This window comes from Monodon monoceros, unplaced genomic scaffold (genome assembly GCF_005190385.1).
Source record: "Monodon monoceros isolate NGI ecotype Baffin Bay Population unplaced genomic scaffold, NGI_Narwhal_1 Super_Scaffold_6, whole genome shotgun sequence".
NCBI classification, from domain to species: Eukaryota; Metazoa; Chordata; class Mammalia; order Artiodactyla; family Monodontidae; genus Monodon; species Monodon monoceros.
The window spans coordinates 44044151-44062885 of NW_021703783.1; positions in this window are offsets into that span (position 1 = coordinate 44044151).

Below are 18735 nucleotides of genomic sequence, written 5' to 3' on the forward strand. Positions count from 1 at the left end.
TTTTTTTTTTTTTTTTTTTTTTTTTTTTTGCTGTACGCGGGCCTCTCACTGCTGTGGCCTCTCCCGTTGTGGAGCACAGGCTCCGGACGCGCAGGCCCAGCGGCCATGGCCCACGGGCCCAGCCGCTCCGCGGCATGTGGGACCTTCCCGGACCGGGGCACGAACCCGTGTCCCCTGCATCGGCAGGCGGACTCTCAACCCCTGCGCCACCAGGGAAGCCCTTAAACTCTCCAATTTGAAACCTCCAATGGAGGGTTCAAAAGGTATATCAGGGGACCTTTTAATACTCTGTAATTTTTTCAGACCCAACCTGAGAAATCAATTATAGACCAAGGTTTTTTAAACCCAATAGGTAGCACCTGTTTTCTCCTTTCCTTTCCCCCTCTCCTGTTTGGAAATTATGTTCTCTATAGCTGTTTTCTAGGTGGTTATCCCAGCTCTGTTAACTTGTATACTTAGTCTAAAGTTATATAGATAACATATGTAGTACATCAAAATGCTTTTGGTGATTTAATCCAAAGCAGAAGTAATGTGAAAATTCTAGGAGTTAAAAAATTTTTTTAGGAGTTGTTGTAAGATCAATAGGAGAATATTTTAGGGCCAGGATCTATTTTTCAAATTGCACTGGAGAGGGAATTCCCTGGGGGTAGGGATTCCCAGTAGTTAGGACTCAGTGCTCTCACTGCCATGGACCTGGGTTTGATCCCTGGTTGGGGAACTAAGACCCTGCAAGCCGCATAGCGCGGCCAAAAAAAAAAAAACTGCACTGGAGAGAACTCCTAATAATATCAATTCCATCTTCAGTCTTCTTCTCTCCCTCTCTGTACACACTCTCTGGGAAAATTTTTTAATGCCCAGGACTTCAACTATCCCTTATATATGCTAATACCTTCAAAGCCACTTCTTCAGTCTGGACCCCTGTTGTGAGATTCAGACCCTGTTGTCTGCTGGCTGTTGCCACCTCAGTGTCACCATGTCTAGAACTGCATCTCTTCCTCACCCTTGCTCCCTTTGGCCGATCACCCACCTGCCCATATCCTGAAATCTTAATCTTGGTTATTGTGCTACTATCCAGAGAGTGGCTAGAGCCAGAAACTGGAGAAGCATCCCTGACTATTTAACATTTCCTGTTTCCCGTCTCTCCAAGTTCTACTGATATTCCTAACTACCTTTCAGTTCTGTCCCCCATGTCCTCCGTACTCCCTACCTCCCCATCTCCAACTGGCACTGCTTTATGTCTGTGTTTCACCATGTATTGCTTGGGCTAATTGTCTCCTAACTCCCGTCCCTGAATTTCCTCCTCTAACCCTCCCAACATGTCTTTCCATCCATTGTCTTTCTGTCTCTTGCCTGGAATCTTCCATGATCATCCACTGCCCACAGATAAAGTTGAAACCTTTAACCATGATGTGGTGGGCATCAGATTGTGCCCTTCCCACTCCCAGCATCTATTCATTCTTCTAGTATCAGTAGCATTGTTGTGATTCTGTCTTTATTGAAAACTGGAGCCACAGTGGAGCCTTAGGCAAAAGGAAAATTCACTAATACTGATCTTGTCTTTATTTAAAAATTTGACATTTTGTTCATCACAGATTGCTTTTTGAATTTATAAAATATTGCAGTAAAATATTATTTATCTTGATTACTGAGTTTTTGGGTGACCCTTTAAATTTGTGCCTGAGATGGTGAGTGCTTCCCTCATCCTACTCTAGTGTGGGCCCTGGGTGGATTCTGGAGCTGATTCTGGAAATTTTCATGTGAAGTCTGAGGATGAAGCCAACCAGGCAGAAGGCTGGGGAGAACCTGAGCCGTACGGACATCATTTGAATTCTGAATCTAGTTATGCCTGAAGCCTACACCTGGATCTTTCTGTTGTTGTTCTTTTTTGTTTTTTGTTTTTGCTTAAGCCAGTTGGAATTGGGTTCTTTTTCACTTGTGGCAGGAAAGTTCTTGAACGATAAAAGGGGCATATGAGACTCCTGATGACATGGCCCTCCTTTTACTTCTCCAGCCTCACTCCTGACTGTTTATGAGAGCATCCCGTGTCTCTGTTGCGCTGTGCAGCGTGCTGTGCTCCTCTGTGTATGGAATCCCCTCTTCTTGGAACATTTTTCTCCACCTGGCCTATCTGGTGAAAACCCACTCATTCTTTATTACGATGTTTAAATGCCACCATAGGTGGGCCTGAATAATGTCTATGGTTATTTTCTTTGTTCTGAAGTTTTTTTCTTTAAATTTTCAAATATATGAAATAACAACTCATCCAGTTGCAGTGCTGTTAAATTCCCTACTCAGCCAATTTTCTTTGCAGAGTTAGAATTTTTCATCCCCAAATAATGTCCCATAAAATATAATGCAACTTAAATGGAAATTAAAAACTTGGAACACTCCAATGGTAAGTAGTGCCAAATTCTAGTTGTCTCTTCAGAGAGGCCCTCAGTGCCTTTTCTCTCTCTCTTACTCTCAGTATACACTGGCCCAATAATGGAAATTTTCTTCTTATAAAGTAAATATAGTATTTAATAACGTAGATGGTAAGTGCTGGGCTTTCTTTATCTTAGCCAGTCTTAAAAGCCTCATAATTACGAAAAGAAAATGAACAAAGGAAATAGTTTAGCAGACACTAGACTTCTAAGATTTAAGTACCTTCTCCCATGGTATTTTTTTGGTGTATGAATTCACAATTAAACACAGATTATAAACTCCTTGGGACAGCATTTTTCCCTTTTAGACTTTATTTTACACTGCATGCTCTATACCTTCCGAACAAATGCTACTTCAGCTTCCATAAGGGGGAGAGGAGTCATCTCTTTACAAGGTTAGAGCCCAAAGTACCATCCCAAATACAATGAGTCCACCTTCTTTCCCACATTATGCCCTTGGATTTCTTAAGTTATGCCCTTGGATTTCTTAAGTTATAGGAAAAAAGGTAATGAAAACTTAAAAGATGAAAGCAAGCCTGACAGTTGAAGGTCTTTCCAGTGTCTTCAGAGACTTAAATTTGAGCATCAAAGTTTCTGCTGAATGATGCACATGCTCAGTCAAGGCCCCCAATTCCCCAATTCCCAGGACTCAAAGGTCCTGGGCTACTCAGTTAAGACTCTCTTGGTCCTTTCCTAGAGCCTCCTACCCATCACTGCAGGTAACGAATATGAGGGTACGCAGGATCCATTGAGATCTAACGGCAATATAGGGGTAGGGAATTGAGAGGTACAAACTATTATGTATAAAATAAGCTACAAGGATATATTGTACAACACAGGGAATATCTTATAATAACTATAAGTGGAGTATAACCTTTAAAAATTGTGAATCACTATGTTCTACACCTATAACATCTATAATATTGTACATCAACTATACTTCAATTAAAAAAAAGATTTAATGACATTGGAATTGGCTTTGGAAAGGTGAGGTGGGGAGAAGTGACAGCATTTACCCTATAGAGAGTATTTTAGGGTAGACCCCTTCCCATATCCCTCTTTGTGTTTCTATTTCTTTGCCACTTATGAGTCCCCTTTGCCCCATCCTCTCATGCTGTCTCCCACCCATATAAAGCTCCCCGCTTGCCTCAAAGATGTCCATGCTCCCTCCTTTCTGGAGCAGCCATGCCCGTTAGTGACAGAGACCTAGGGACCACCTTGCCAATCCAGTAACAGCTCCCATTTAGGGTAATACTACCTCTAGTTTTGTGATCTCCTTAACAGGTTAAGAATGTGGATTGATGTTGAATTTTATAAAATTATGGCTCAACGTTGAATTTTAGGAACTACATTTTCTGCACTTTTTAATACCATGGTCACATGGCATTTCTCTGTTTTTTTCAAACATTTTTAATTGCCTTAAATTTTTTATTCTTGAAATTTCAAACATATACAAAAATAGATAATCAAAAAATAAATTAAAAAATACATCTTTATTTTTATATTTTTCTTTGTCTAGGATTCCTATTATCTGGATATTAGCACTTCTACTGCTAGGCTCCATCTTTGTTAGCTACTCTTTTATATTAGCCATTTCTTCATCCTTTCTTCATTTTGGGAGGTTTCCATAATCTATTCTTTCCAATCTCTGATTTGTCCCCTGGGTATTTCCATTCTGCCGTTTATTTCTTCCATTTACATTCTATGTATATTTTATACTTTACATTTCTTCTTGGCTTTATCTTTTCTCCTCACCCAACAACTTGCCAGGTCAGAGTTTCACCCTTTGCCCTTCCTCCCCAAGAGGAAGCAATCTTGGGATGCTCTCATTTGCATGGTTATTCACCAGCCCTGGGGCTTGGATGTGGGCAAGGGTGGAGAAGCAACGGTCCAGGGTTAGTTAGTCCTCATTTATGTTCTTCAGCTCTTCACAGAAGCACAGGATTTCCATCGTGCCCTGATCTCACTCTGGAGGACAGCTGGACCAGGTGTGGGTCAGGCACTGTTCGTCCGAGGGCAATGGCGAGGAATGTGGGATAAGCAGGGCCCAGACTCCCATAGTTCTGTTCCTATTTCATCCTTCCCTCGCTGTGCAGGTTACCTTCCCCTGCCAAAGCCACCATCCCACATGAGCACTTATCAAAGTAGAACTTCACCTCATCCTCACCCCACAGCTCTCAGGGTTTTCTCCACTTTCTCTCAGGAGATGCTGCTCTTGGAGGCTGGAGCCAGCAAACGTGGCCAGCAAACATTAGCTGTTCCTTTGCTTTGCCTGAATATCTAACTACAAAGGGGCTCGCCCAGAGGTTGAGAAAGGTCTCAAGCCAATTTTTTAAAGCTCCTTCTATGTTAAGAGATGAAAAAATAGCAAAATAAGACTCAGAAAATTGGGCTCCATTTCAAAAATTTACTATGGATAAATTAACACTTTCAATATAACTAATAACACTGATTATACCTTACGCTTAATTTAGAGCGCACATAAATGTAAATTTGGGTTTTTTGGTGGATGTGAAATAGTTCTCCTGTCTTCACCTATGTTAACCCTGCCCCAGTCTGGTTGGAGTCTGGTTTTGGGCTGCAAAATTAGGTCATTTGCTTCTCCCTTTTTACTGAGTCTCAGCTGGTGGTATTTAAAAAATCTTAGGCCCACTTTTAATTTATTACAGCTCCTTTATCTGGGGGCAGTCTGAAGATTTTCCTGGGGGAACATGAGAAGGCAGTTTGAAATTGAGTGTGCCTTACTCCCGTCAAAGTTCTTCAGTCCCTGGCAAACAGTAGCTCCAGACTGAGACTGTTCACTGAACTTTCTCTTCTCTCCAGTGAGTTCTTTCTGCCCTATGTATAGCAACCAGGAGATTATTTCTTCATGGCTCATGGGTCAGATACCTGGGCCAGTATCAGTCTAGTCTGATGGGTCACTGTCTTTCCCAGGCTAAAGAGGCCTCATGCTAATAAATACCTGACTTGGCCTGACTCAAGGACTTCCCTGGATTTCCGGTAGATACTGAAACTAGGCCAGGGGTCAAACTCATATGCCCAAAGAGGCAAAGTTTGCAGAAAGTTAGTAGGGTCAAAAAATGGCTATTATGAAGACTAGTTTTGCCCAGTGTACTGCCACTTTGTAATTTCTGAAACAAGTGCTCTACACAATGAGAAAACGGAGACCCAGAGAGGTCGTGACAGAGCAAGAAGAAAAACCCATGTGCCAGAAACCAGATCCTAAAATAACTGGATTTTTTTCCAATCACATTTTTCTGTGAGGAAGAAAAGATCACTCAAAAGGATTATGTTGGAAGGCCCATCTGATTTTCCCAGATAGATGAAAAAAAGTACAAACTACTCCATATTCCTGAAACTGCTGACTACTAAAATTGCATCTTGTTTATTTGCTGATAGGGAAAAACTCAGGAAAATTTCAGGGAGAAAAAGATTTTTCCTTAGCTCTTAACATTTCTAAACATTCCAAGCATGAAAATTTAATGAGCAGGCAACTTGTATATAATTTGTTTTATATTTCTGCATTTAAACAGTGATTTTATATCTGTGTTGCATATATATGTCTTTATTCACAAATTTCAACAAAAAAATTTAGTTTTATCTTAAAGAAATCTCTTCCCCTATACACCTATGGTTTCCAAACTTTACTCTTCCTTCTCCTTTATCAAAACCCTTCTTCTGTTGACATATCTAATATAATCTGATAAAACAACCTTAAGCTTCCTTTGGACTATTCCCCTTGGCTAATGGGTCTCTAATGGGTCAAGTACCTCTCAGATGGTGAGAAGGTCTTGTGTGTATGAAAAATATGTAGGCATTGATGCTTGAGTTATAGACAGGGTTTTGGGGGAGGCCTTGGAGCAGGATTTCTCAATTTTGGAGCTATTGACATTTTGAGCCAGATAATTTTTTTGTTGTCAGGGGGGCTGTCTTGTGCACTGTAGGATGTTTAGCAGAATCTCTGGCCTCTACTCAATGGATTAGTAGATGCTAGGAGCTGTTTCCCCACCTTCCAGTTGTGACAGTCAAAAACGCCTGCCAAATGTCCTGGCAGATGTGTGTGTATGTACACAAAATAACCCCCAGTGGAGAACCACTGCCTTAAAGTTTTTTTTTTTTTTTTTTGGTAACAAAACAAAAATGGCAGCAGTACTACTTTATTGAGTACATCTCATGTAACAGATGCTGTATTAATAAGCTCCCTCTCTCTCTCTCTCTAGATATATGTATATATATGTTTGTGTGTGCATGTATGTGAAATCTCAGTGGGTCTCAAAGTATGGTTCCCTGTTCAGAAACATCAGCAAATTGTAGGCCTCATCTGTTGAGTCAGAAACTAGGTCTGGAGCATTAAGAGTGGGGCCCAGCACTCTGAATTTTAGCAAACCCTCCAGGTTATTCTGATGCTTGATTCAGTTTGAAAGTTTGAGAACCCCTGATATATATATATATATAATCTTGTTTCATGTTCCTGTCTAATCTAATCTGAGTGGTATTTAGGGTACCTTATAGATGTTGAAACTGAGGTTCTGAGAGATTAAGTAATTTGTCCCAGATTACCAGCTAGATAACCAACTTGTCCAAGGAGACATAGCTAGTATCTGAATCTCTATTTAGGGGTGTTTGAGTAGTCCAATAAATAACATTCCTCTTACCTGCTTGAGTTTCGGTTAAATTAAGAATAAAACAAAGGAATCGAATGGAGGCCAAATGATCACCTTAATTACCAGTAAAGTCAGGGTTAGAATACACGGCTTGGTGTGAGGGCCGAAAAGCCTGATGGCTGAATCCACAAACTGGAGAGAGCGGCCCTCACAGTCATGGCAGCCTTGGGTCTGGGGAGACCTCTGTGTCTGGGGGAAGAGCGGCAGAGGACACAGACTCCGTCAAGTATCCCCATTCCTGAGGGAGGCAGGGCAGAGCTGCGCAGGCATGCCTTGTTACATCTCCCTAAATTACCAACCAGAGCCATCACTCCAGTTCCTTGGGGACAGAGAGGGTCCAAGATTTATACCTTTGGACTCCCTTCCTGTGGATGGAATAATTAGGAATGAGGGAGAAGTGTTTCCCCTGGTCTAACATAGGCTCTTAACATCGGCAAGACACTGACTCAGTTTCTGTTCTCGTACCCTGTTAAATATTTGCCTCTCTTCCTTTTTTTTTTTTGCCAACTGACCTTTTGTGTCAAATATCGTTTAGATTCATAGCAGTAGCTTTAGATTTATAGCAACTAATTGGGGTGTATGTGTGTGTGCACGCACGTGTGTGTGTGTGTGGTGGTGGTGTGATATTGTCAGAAACACATGGGAAGCATTCTAGGATCTCTGTTTCACTTCTGACTCTGTGCTTTTCTTGTAAGTTACTTAATTTTTTTTCGTTTTTTTTTTCTGATTCTTTTTATTTATTTATTTTTAGTTAGTTTTTATTGGAGTGTAGTTGCTTTACAATGTTGTGTTAGTTTCCGCTGTACATAAAAGTGGTTTACTTAAATTTTTTGAGGATTAGTTTCTTTTGGGGGGGTACGCAGGCCTCTCACTGTTGTGGCCTCTCCCGCTGCGGAGCACAGGCTCCGGACGCGCAGGCTCAGCGGCCATGGCTCACGGGCCCAGCTGCTCCGCGGCATGTGGGATCTTCCTGGACCGGGGCATGAACCCGTGTCCCCTGCATCGGCAGGCGGACTCTCAACCACTGTGCCACCAGAGAAGCCCTGAGGATTAGTTTATTCTTTTTAAAATCTAGAAATAAAAGGGTAGTAATAATGAGACAGCACAGTCTTTTATGAGAATCACATTAGACAAATACTAATATTAACATGGCTGTCTGTCATCCTGTACACCTCCCCATTTCTAAATGGTCACTATGCTAAGAATAACAGTTGTTGTATTAGTAAATGTGTAGTCAAAACTCTACAGATGTGCTTCCTTGTTGATGTAGTGTGGTTGTTTTCCCACAATTTAAAACATTCAAGGGAACAAAGCAAACCCATTGAGAGAGGGACCCTGGGGATACAAAGATGAATGTGAGCTCAGAGTCCATCCGGGCGACCCCAGGCAGACATGACAGTATGTTTGTAGACATTTGGAGATGACAGATAAAGGTGTGATGTGGGCGAGCCTCCCAGGGGAGTGTGTGAGTGTGTGGGGTGCTGGTCATGGGGATGTGTCCTCTGCTCTGAAAGCCCAGACACTCACTCTTTTTTTTCTGGCCGTGCTACACGGCATGTGAGATCTTAGTTCCTGGACCAGGGATCGAACCTGCATCCCCTGCATTGGAAGCGCAGAGTCTTAGCCACCGGACTTCCAGGGAAGTCCCCAGAGACTCACTCTTAATGATGATGACAGCACTTCACAAACTTTACCACATTTAATTCTCCAGTCACTCTATGTGGGAGGAATTATTATACACATTTTTATCAATGTGTAAAGCAAGGCTTAGGGAAGTTAAAACTTGCTTAGAATCACACACTGCCTTAGAAGAGCAGAACTGGCATTTGAACCCAGGTCTAAGTGACTTAAAATCTCATAATCTTTGGCACTAGGCCCTATCACCTACCTCTTTTAAGAGTATTGGGAGGTCATCAAGCACTGGTGGCTGACCTATACTAAGTAAAATGCACATGGGGCTGATTTAACACCAAAATGTCAGTTTAGTAATTTAGAGTGAGAAAGAACTTCATAGGAACCAGAATGAGCCGTCTGATTAGGGCTATATGAGCAGGTCATTTCCCCCTATTCCTTACCAAATCAGTGAGTAGGTCAAAATGAAAGGAATTTAGTTAACCTCAGGAAAAATCCTTTAACAAAATCTCTCTAGAGTCTCCCCACCTCTAGGGGCAGCCTTCAGTTGGGCCCAGTGTATTCTGAGTATGCTGGCTGGGGCACCCTAGTCTAGGCCAGTGTCTGCTTTGCTTTTTCCATGGGGCAGTTCTGAATATTTCCCATTGCTTCTCTCTCTATCTCTGCTCTGGACATTAGGTATTCTACAGCTCTAACATGATAATAAATTTTGTTTTGAGTGGCCCTCAGATTACTTAATTTGAGGAAGTTCTTCAGCTCTTCAGCCATTATGGTGGATAACTTCTCCCAGTAAGGTTCATTTTTTAGTCTGTCAAGGGAGATCTTATCTCTCTCATTTCCAAGTTTGTGGAAGATGGCTTTCTGTAGTCCTCTGGTATTAATAAGAGATTAATGAACAAAATGTAAATATAATTATATAACTCAAGAAAGCATACATACTGTGACAATAATGTCCTATAAATATTAATTCTGGTTCGACAAACTCTATGTGAACAAGGGTGTACAGAAGAAAAAAATCCAAACATTTAGTGAGCTTTTATCAGCACTGATAATTTAGCCAGTATACTGTGGTATATTCCTACTAAAATTTTATAGCTGGTGTTTGCTGTGATTGTCGGGTGACCACGCCATACTGGTGGTAAACTATTTTGAATATCGTCCCTGGCTTCTACCAGGTTCTGGGCACGGTTCTAGGTGTTTTTACATGTTAGTCAATTGAATCTCAAAGTATTATATTCTATTTGTTCTACAGTCCTGATAGCTAAAGCTCTGGCACCTTTGAAATTTTATCATCTACTGAAAATCTAAAGTAGTTGAAGATCAAAAGTCAGGAATAAGGATGCGCATGCATGGAGTGTGTGTGTGTGCCTGTGTGCATGTGCGCGCGTGTGTGTGCGTGTGCGTGTGTTTATAGGAGTACCAAATACGTGACAGATTTAAAGGAAGCGTAAGGCTTGAAGGGACCTCCAGAGAGCCTCATGTCATCTCTCTGCTATAGAAAGAGAAAGCTTGATATATTTTGTATTATGTGCTGACCAACCTGTGACATAATAAGAAATATATATTCGGTCTCTGTCTCCAGTTCCTGACACAGAACTCCTAAAACCTTTACAATTTCCTGCAATGGGAGTGATAGGAGCATCTAACACAGAACTCCTAAATCCCTTGGAAATTCTTGGGTGATAGGAATGTCTTTTGTTCTAATGAAATGACCCCTGGTGGGCTCCTGGATGGCTTCAGGATGGGGCTGGTCACCTAAGACCACACCGTGACTGGAAGCTTGAAACGTTCAGCACACTTCTCATTCTCTGGGGAGAGTAAAAGGGCTGGAGATTGAATTAATAATCGATTGTGGCTATGTGATAAAGCCTCCATAAAAACGGCTAAACTGTAGGGTTCAGAGAGCTTCTGGGATGGTGAAAGTACCCATGTACTGGGAGAGTGGTGCACCCAGTGGGGGTGGGGTGTCTCCAACCCCATGGGGACAGAAGCTCCTGCACTCAGGACCCTTCCAGACCTGGTCCTACGGTACCTCTTCATCTGGCTCTTCATTTGTATACTTTGTAATCTCATTGGTAATAAATCAGTAAACATATGTAGCGTGTTTCTCTGAGCTCTGTGAGCAATTATAGCAAATTATTGAACCTGAGAAGGGATTGTGGGTATCCTGATTTGTAGCTAAGTCAGACAAAAGTGTGGGTAACTTGGGAGCACACTACTTGAGATTGGCATCTGAAGAGGGAGGCAGCCTTATGGGACTGAGCCATTAACCTGGGGGGGTCTGTGGTAGCTCAGAATTTAATTACATTTTAAGAATCGCAGTTGGTGTCTGCAGAGAACTGGAGAATTGCTTGGTGTGGAACACCCACCTACACATTTGTGCCAGAACTGCTGTGAGTAAAGAAACAGTTTTCCTTTACCACCCTAGCTTCAAAATGCTTGAGGGGTTGATACAGCACTTAGAGGTCCATTAAGAAGCATTTCCTCACATACAGACCCATCTGTCTTGCTGAACTCTTTTATTTAGAGTGCATTCAAAATATATAGTGGAATTTACATTTTCAGTCCTAAGCTCTGGAAACAAGATTGACATTTGGTTGCACAAGAATCTTCCCCATCAATTTGCAATGCAAAAGCTGTCAGCTAACTTAAATACAGTATTCAAAACAAGAAATCAGATTTTTAGAGACGGTAAGGATGGGTTGTACCACGTGGTGGAATTGCTTGACAGCTTCCCTATTTTCTCTGAAGACAAAACAGCCTTTCTACCAGCAAGAAAGTTTCAATGGGGATGGTAATAGCCACAGCTAAATTTCAAATTATAGCTGATGCAGTTATTTTTCTCCAGCTGACTTTAAAGTATACCTTTTTGATTTAAATTGTCCTCCTTCTCACATATTACTTGGATTAAATGATTAGCTTTTCAAAACATGGGAGAAACAGTCTAGGAGGCCTTAATGGGAAATCTCAATGTGAAAGAAACAATGTCATTTGAACTGATGTGTGAGCTAGTCAATCACAAACACCCCTTCTTCAACGCAGTTCACTGAATCGAAGAGGGTAGCGAGGGGTAACGATTCAAAATGTTCTTATCAATATTTTAATTATTTTTAAATAATTTATAAAGATTATATTAAATCACTATAAAAATTAAAACACTGAAAGGCAGTTTAAGTAGAATAAAAAGTGATCCCTATTTTACCTTTATTCCTTCACTTGTGGGGGTAACCACTGTTAATAGTTTGGTATAAATCATTCCAGTTCATTCTATATGGACTTGTAAATTGTGTGCACATTTATCAGTATGTATGTATGTATTTATGTATGCATATTTTATTTGTATAAAAATGAAATTACTCTATATATTTAGTATATCCTCACTAAATGTGCAAAAAAAAGGTGTAGGATGGTTTTCAAGATCCTGGGCACCAGACAACAAAGGCCAGGGATCCCTGAGAGACAGGAATCAAATGAGGTGAGTTCTGTGATTGCACCAGCTTATTGCCTTTTGCATCCGTTCAGATCTTTAGCCCATTGCTGAGCTCAAGATATACGTGTAAATGTTGAATATACTAGAAGGATGTGTAGGAGGAAAATTTTGTTGTATTGAATGAAGAAGGCCTTTCTTAGGATGTCATGGAAAGCAGAAATGTTAGAAGGTAATTGAAAATTTCTGTAGAATTAAATAATTCACAAACTTAAAGAACAAAAGAAGTATCCAGCAAAATGCGGGAGCTTGTGACCCACCTCTAAATGCTTCAGGACTCAGATCTGGGCCCTCTTCCCCTCTTAGTTCCATGAATTTAAATACCGTATATGTGCTGATGACTCCCACATCTATATCTCTACCCCAATTTATACATACAATATCTACTTGGCACCCATCTTGGGCACTTGGATATCTTATAGGCATGTAAGACTTAAAACGTCCAAAATGCTTGATTCTTAATTACTTGCCCTCATCCCCAAATCTTTCCTTCTCCATCCCCTCACTCTTCATTTGAGTAAGTGATGCTGCATCTCCTAGCTGCTCAACCAAAATATCTGGCGGTAGTTTTTGCTTCCTCTTTCTCTTCCTGCCCCATAGTCAATCTATCAGCAAGTCCTATTGGCTCTACCTTCAAGATATATCTCAAATTCAATCCCACTTCTTTTGTCTTCACTGTCCAAGTGGCATCACCACTTACTCGGCCTATGGTAATAGCATCTTACTGTTCTCCTGCCTTCCACTTTCTTGCTCTGTTATCTATTCTACACAGAGCAGCCAGAATAAATGGTCTCAGTGTTAATTTGAGTCACTGTTCTTGCTTAAAAACTTTTAGTGACTTCCCAGTGGACATGTTGAGATATCATTTGTCCATCTTCTTTCTCTAGTAGACAAGTTTTTGTCATGTCTTGTCTGGGGTTATTCCTATTCTGTTATTTTTGTGTCTGCTTTTTAATACCTTTCTAGTCCTTGGCAGTCGTTTTACTGGAATTTAGGAGAGAGAGGAGTATATAAGGGCCTGTTTTCAATTAACTGTGTTTATCCAGCCCCTTAATCTTGTGTTTATTGTCTACCCCTCCCCCGTATAAATACCTTGAGGGTAGGGACTTTGTCTTGCTTACTTTTCTGTATCAGGCCTCTAGCAGTGCCTGGCATAGAGGGGGTGTTTAAAAAATATTTGTTGAATGAATGGATAAAGAAATTTCATAGTTGTGGTTACCTTGTGACTTTATTTTAAAAAGCATGTTGAGATACAATTCACATATCATATAATTCACCCATTTAAAGTGTACAGTTCAATGGTTTTTAGTATATTCACAGAATTGTGAAACCATCACCATGATGAAGTTTAGAACATTTTCAGTAACCCAAAAAGAAACCCTGTATCTATTAGGAGTCCCTCTCCATTTTCCCCAATCCCTCAGTCCTAGGCAAACACGAATCTACTTTCTGTCTCTATAGGTTTACCTATTCCGGATATTTCATACAAATGGAAAAGACCATATTTGGTCTTTTTTAGCTTGCTTCTTTCACTTAATGTTTTCAAAGTTCATCCACGTTGGTGGGGTTGGTCAATATGAGAGCATAGGAAGACCCTGAGCGCACCTCCTCTTGTGGGCACACTGAATCTACACCTGCATATAGAGCAATTCCTCCTGAAGAAGACCCAAGCGCTGATTGAACAGCTACTGCACGTAGAAGGACCACATAGAAACTGGTAGGAAAGTTGGAGACATGGTATCCACAGGAACCCCACCTTGCCATGGCAACCCACAGTAGGGAGGGATAGTTGAGGGGTCTGAACATAGACTCACGCACCCTGGGACACAGCGGAAAAGCAGCACTTTAAAGGGTACCTAGACTATATGGGAAGAAAAGCCATTTACTAACCTTAGAGCTTCTGCCAGATGACAGCCCTCCCTGGGGTTGGAGGCACTGGTGAATGCCATTGTTCGAGTTCCCCTGGGTTGTCTCCCCAGCCCATGCACACTCCATCCCCAGCTGCCCCACCAAGGCAGCCTCAGGGGCAGCGCTCTCCAGGGATAGGACTGCCCCCGACTGGGGCTGCTCCAGCTTCCATCAGCCTGACCAAGCCGCCAGACACAAGCAGTCTACACGAGGGATGCTCCCACACAAGGCCACTCCTTCAAGACCAGGAGAGGCAGCTGTTTTGCTTAATTCATAGAACCAAAGCCTGAAAGTCACACAAAATGAAGAGAAAGAGGAATATGTTCCAAATAAAAGGACAAAATAAAGCCCAGGAAAAAACCCTAATGAAATGGAGATAATTTACCTGATAAAGAGTTCAAAGAAACAGTCATAAAGAGGCTCACAGAACTCAGGGGAAGAATAGAGGAACTCAGTGACTAAACAAAAGCAAAAATAAACAAGTGGGACTATGTCACACTAAAAGCTTACAGGAAACCACTAACAAAACGAAAAGGCAACCTACCGAATGGGAGAAGATATTTGCAAATGGTATATCCAGTAAAGGGTAAATATCCAAAATATGCAAAAAAAACTTGTACAGGTCAACATAAAAGAACAAAGACGTTTATTAAAACATGGGCAAAGGATCTGAAAAAACATTTTTTCAGAGAAGATATACAGATGGCCAAGAGGCACATGAAAAGGTTCTCAGCATCACAAATCATCAGAGAAAGGCAAATCAGAATCACAATAAGTTATCAACTCACACCTGTCAGAACGGCTATTATGAGAAACCGCAAGTGTTGATGAGGGTGTGGAGAAAAGGGAACCCTTGTGCACTGTTGGTGAGAAGGTAAATTGGTGCAGCCACTATGGAAAAAAGTATGGAGGTTTCTCAAAAAACTAAAAATAGAACTTCTGTAAAATCTAGCAATTCCACCTCTGGGAATATATATATATATATTTGGGATTATATAATATATATATATTATATATTTATATATAATTCTTTCTTATGGTTGAGTACACTATATATATATATATATAAAATGAAATCTTGCCAATTGTGACCACGTGGATGTATGATATGATTTCACTCATATGTGGAACTAAAAAACAAAACAAATGAACCAAGGAAAGAAAATAGAAGTAGACTCATAGATACAGAGAACAAACTAGTGGTTGCCAGAGGGCAGTGGGACTGGGGGACAGACAAAATAGGTGAAGGAGGTTAAGAGGTACAAACCTCCAGCTATAAAATAAATAAGTCACAGGGTTGTAACGTACACCCAGGGGACATAGTCAACACTATTGTAACACCTCTGTATGGTGATGGATGGTAACTGTACTTACAGTGATGAGTATTTCATAATGTACAAAAATATAGAATTACTGTGTTGTATATCTAAAGCTAATATAATATTGTATGTCAAGTATAACTTGATTTAAAAAAAAAACAAAATTTATCCATGTGGTAGCAAGTATCAGGACTTCATTTCTTTTTTTTTTTTTTTGTGGTACGCGGGCCTCTCACTGTTGTGGCCTCTCCTGTTGTGGAGCACAGGCTCCGGACGTGCAGGCTCAGCGGCCATGGCTCACGGGCCCAGCCGCTCCGTGGCATGTGGGATCTTCCCGGACCGGGGCACGAACCCGCGTCCCCTGCATCGGCAGGCAGACTCCCAACCACTGCGCCACCAGGGAAGCCCTGGAAAGAGTATTTTTAAAGAGAGAGGTGACCTTGGGCAAGTAACCAATGCTCTTTGGATCCCATTTTCCTCATCTGTAAAATGAAAGAACAGGATGAGGTGATTTTTCAAAGGACTCTTCTAGCTCTAACAGACTACAGTGTATAAAAGCCAAAATTACTGTGTTAACTTGTGAGTTTTCATTCTAAGTTTAAGCTCTTTTGTTTTAATAATTGAGTCTTCATTCCTCAGACTCATAAAAACACTACCCAAGGTAAAATCCGACTCCAGCTGAACTGAGGTCATAGCCTACTGTAGAAAGCCGAAGCTGTTGGAGATGTTCCATTTAGCTGCTGGAAGTACTTTCTCCAGGTTTATCCTTGAAGTCATTGGACTGCTGACAAAAGTAATTAAATCCAAGTGTACAATTCACCCAGTCTGCTTTTCCATAATAAAAATGAATAGTTCTTTTCCATGGATGGACTACACTGATATATTTACCTCATCCAGGAAAGGGCACGTTAGGGATGGTAACTAAATAAATCCCAAGTTTGCAGCCACAGACTGGGGTTCCAGAGCACCAAAGTGCTGGGTATTGAATGGGGGTGTGGGCTGAGGGTCTTCCTCTGATACTGTGGGTGTTTTCAGGACCTATTGGTATTGTCCGTTAATGTTGTGACCTCAGGAGTAGGAGCCTTTGGGACATTTTTAGCTGCATTCTGTTTTCCTCTGATGGAAGGTGAAGGGGATTAGAAGCAAGGTGGCTTTCTGTGTTGCAGCTGTGTTTTGTTAAACTGCTAATTGTACTCAACTTCTTCCCCGAGGAAGTTCGTGGACTTTGGCTTGGCAGATGACAGTTAATTTGTCAAAATGTTTGGATGCTTCAGGTAAACAAGACTAAGACTCTATTTGTACACAGATCACATATCTTGCAAAAGATGGCATTTAGTCAAACACTATGCTCTGGTGACATACTTGTTAGTGACCATTTGCATTTTGGTTCTTTGACTCAGTGCAACCATTTCTGTAGAGTAGCCTGAAGCAGCATTAAAACTTTTTCCTAGGTGGTCATTCTTTTCATTTTCTAGAGTCTTTAGCTCTGGGTACTTTCAGAAAAGCCAAGGTACAGTGGGATTCTAACACTAGGTACTGAATTCAGGTCACTGTCAGAAGAGTCAGGGAGCATATGGGTTAAATGTGGCCCCACCCACAGGGCCAGACACAAGTCCCATAGTCCTTGTTTGTTTTAAACAGCGTTTTTGCTCCACTTCTCCAGGTAAATTGTCTATTCCTGATCCTCCTGGGCAGCTTCTGCCCCGAACCAACCCGACCACTGTGACTGCTGACATCCCCACCTTTCCCAGGGAGAGGGGCGCACTCTGTCTCACCAGTGCTGTCCAGCCTTTGTGCGTCCTGGAGGTCTCAAACCCGTGACATCTTTTAGACGTTCCAAATAATAAGATAGGGTAGGTGTGCGTTGTGCTTTCCCAATACCGCTCTAATCAATGTGTGTTTGTCTGTGATCAAAGCCCATCTTTTCTGGTACACATACATCTGCTCTTCACATCCTTGGAATCTCACTTCAGTTAACTTGGCTTTTTCGAGTCCTGCACTCTGGATGCCAAATCTCCACAAAAATCAATCCTTATATATTTCTACTCTCCCCATCCCACGTAAGTGGGGCTTGATTTCTAACTCTTCCCCAGAATGGCATTAAGGTACTCATCATAGGGCTCTGGGGAGGGTTCTCTCTCTCTCTCTCTCTCTCTCTCTCTCTCGCACACACACACACACACACATTGGGGTAGGGAGGGTTTGTGTCTTCCATTCTCTGAATGCAGCAGAAACTAGTGTAGCTGATCTCTACTTCCATGTCACGTTATTGTAAAGTTATAGGTGATAATAGAAGTCCTCTCCAGGGCTCACTGGGCTAAGTTCTTTTTCTTGCATCATCTCATTTCTTCTCTCCAAGAACCCTGTAAGGCAGATACTACTAGCATTTCCATTTTACAGACAAGAAAACTGAGGGCCAGAGAGGTTGAAACTTGCTCAGGTTCACACAGCCAGTAAGTGTCTACCCAAACTGGCATCTATCTGATTCCAAATTTATGTGTTCACCATCCTCACTGCCTGTGGATCTATTGAATCCCTGAGAAACCTGGAGCCTCCTTTATCCTCACCAGTTGACCTTCACCTTCTGCCGGGGAGTGTGAGTGGTGGGGGAGGGCCACGGCTGTGTGTGCAGACTTCATACCATTTTCAAGATCCATTGATCCCTTCCCCTGGTCAATCTCCTGCTACTAACACTTCCTGCCACCACTTCCATTTCTTTCTTCCTTCCTTTGTTTATTTTACTTTGAATGTATCACTAATTAAATATTCCAAGGAGGATAGGAAGTGAGAAAATGACTTGTCAGGTGTTGAATCAAGTTTCAGATGTTGGCAGCAGCCTGTCAAGAGGAAAGGAAAGAGTGGGAGGATAGGCTAAATCACACTTTGTGGTTTAATTTTAGACCTTTTCACTCAATGGAAACAGCTCTTTCAAAGGTCAACTGTTAGACACAGAATCCTCATTGTGATGTGCCAGGCCCTCCACAGTGTGGTACCCATCAACAGCCCAGGAAACCAAGTGCCTGTTCTGGAAGACATCCACCCTGTTATGCCTTTGCTGGTGCCCCACCTCCACCTGTTGACATCCCACCCACCAGCCTATCCCAGATGACACCCACAGGGTCATCGTTGTTGCCTTGGAGCACTTCTAAATCTTTCTTTATGACATGTATGATGTTACCTACAGGTACAATGATTAGTGTATTTGCCTTATCTCCCACCTTATCTCCCTAATTAGACCTTGAGCTCTTGGAAGGCCAGGACTATTTCTGAGTCAACTCCAAATCTCCAGTGCATAGTACAGG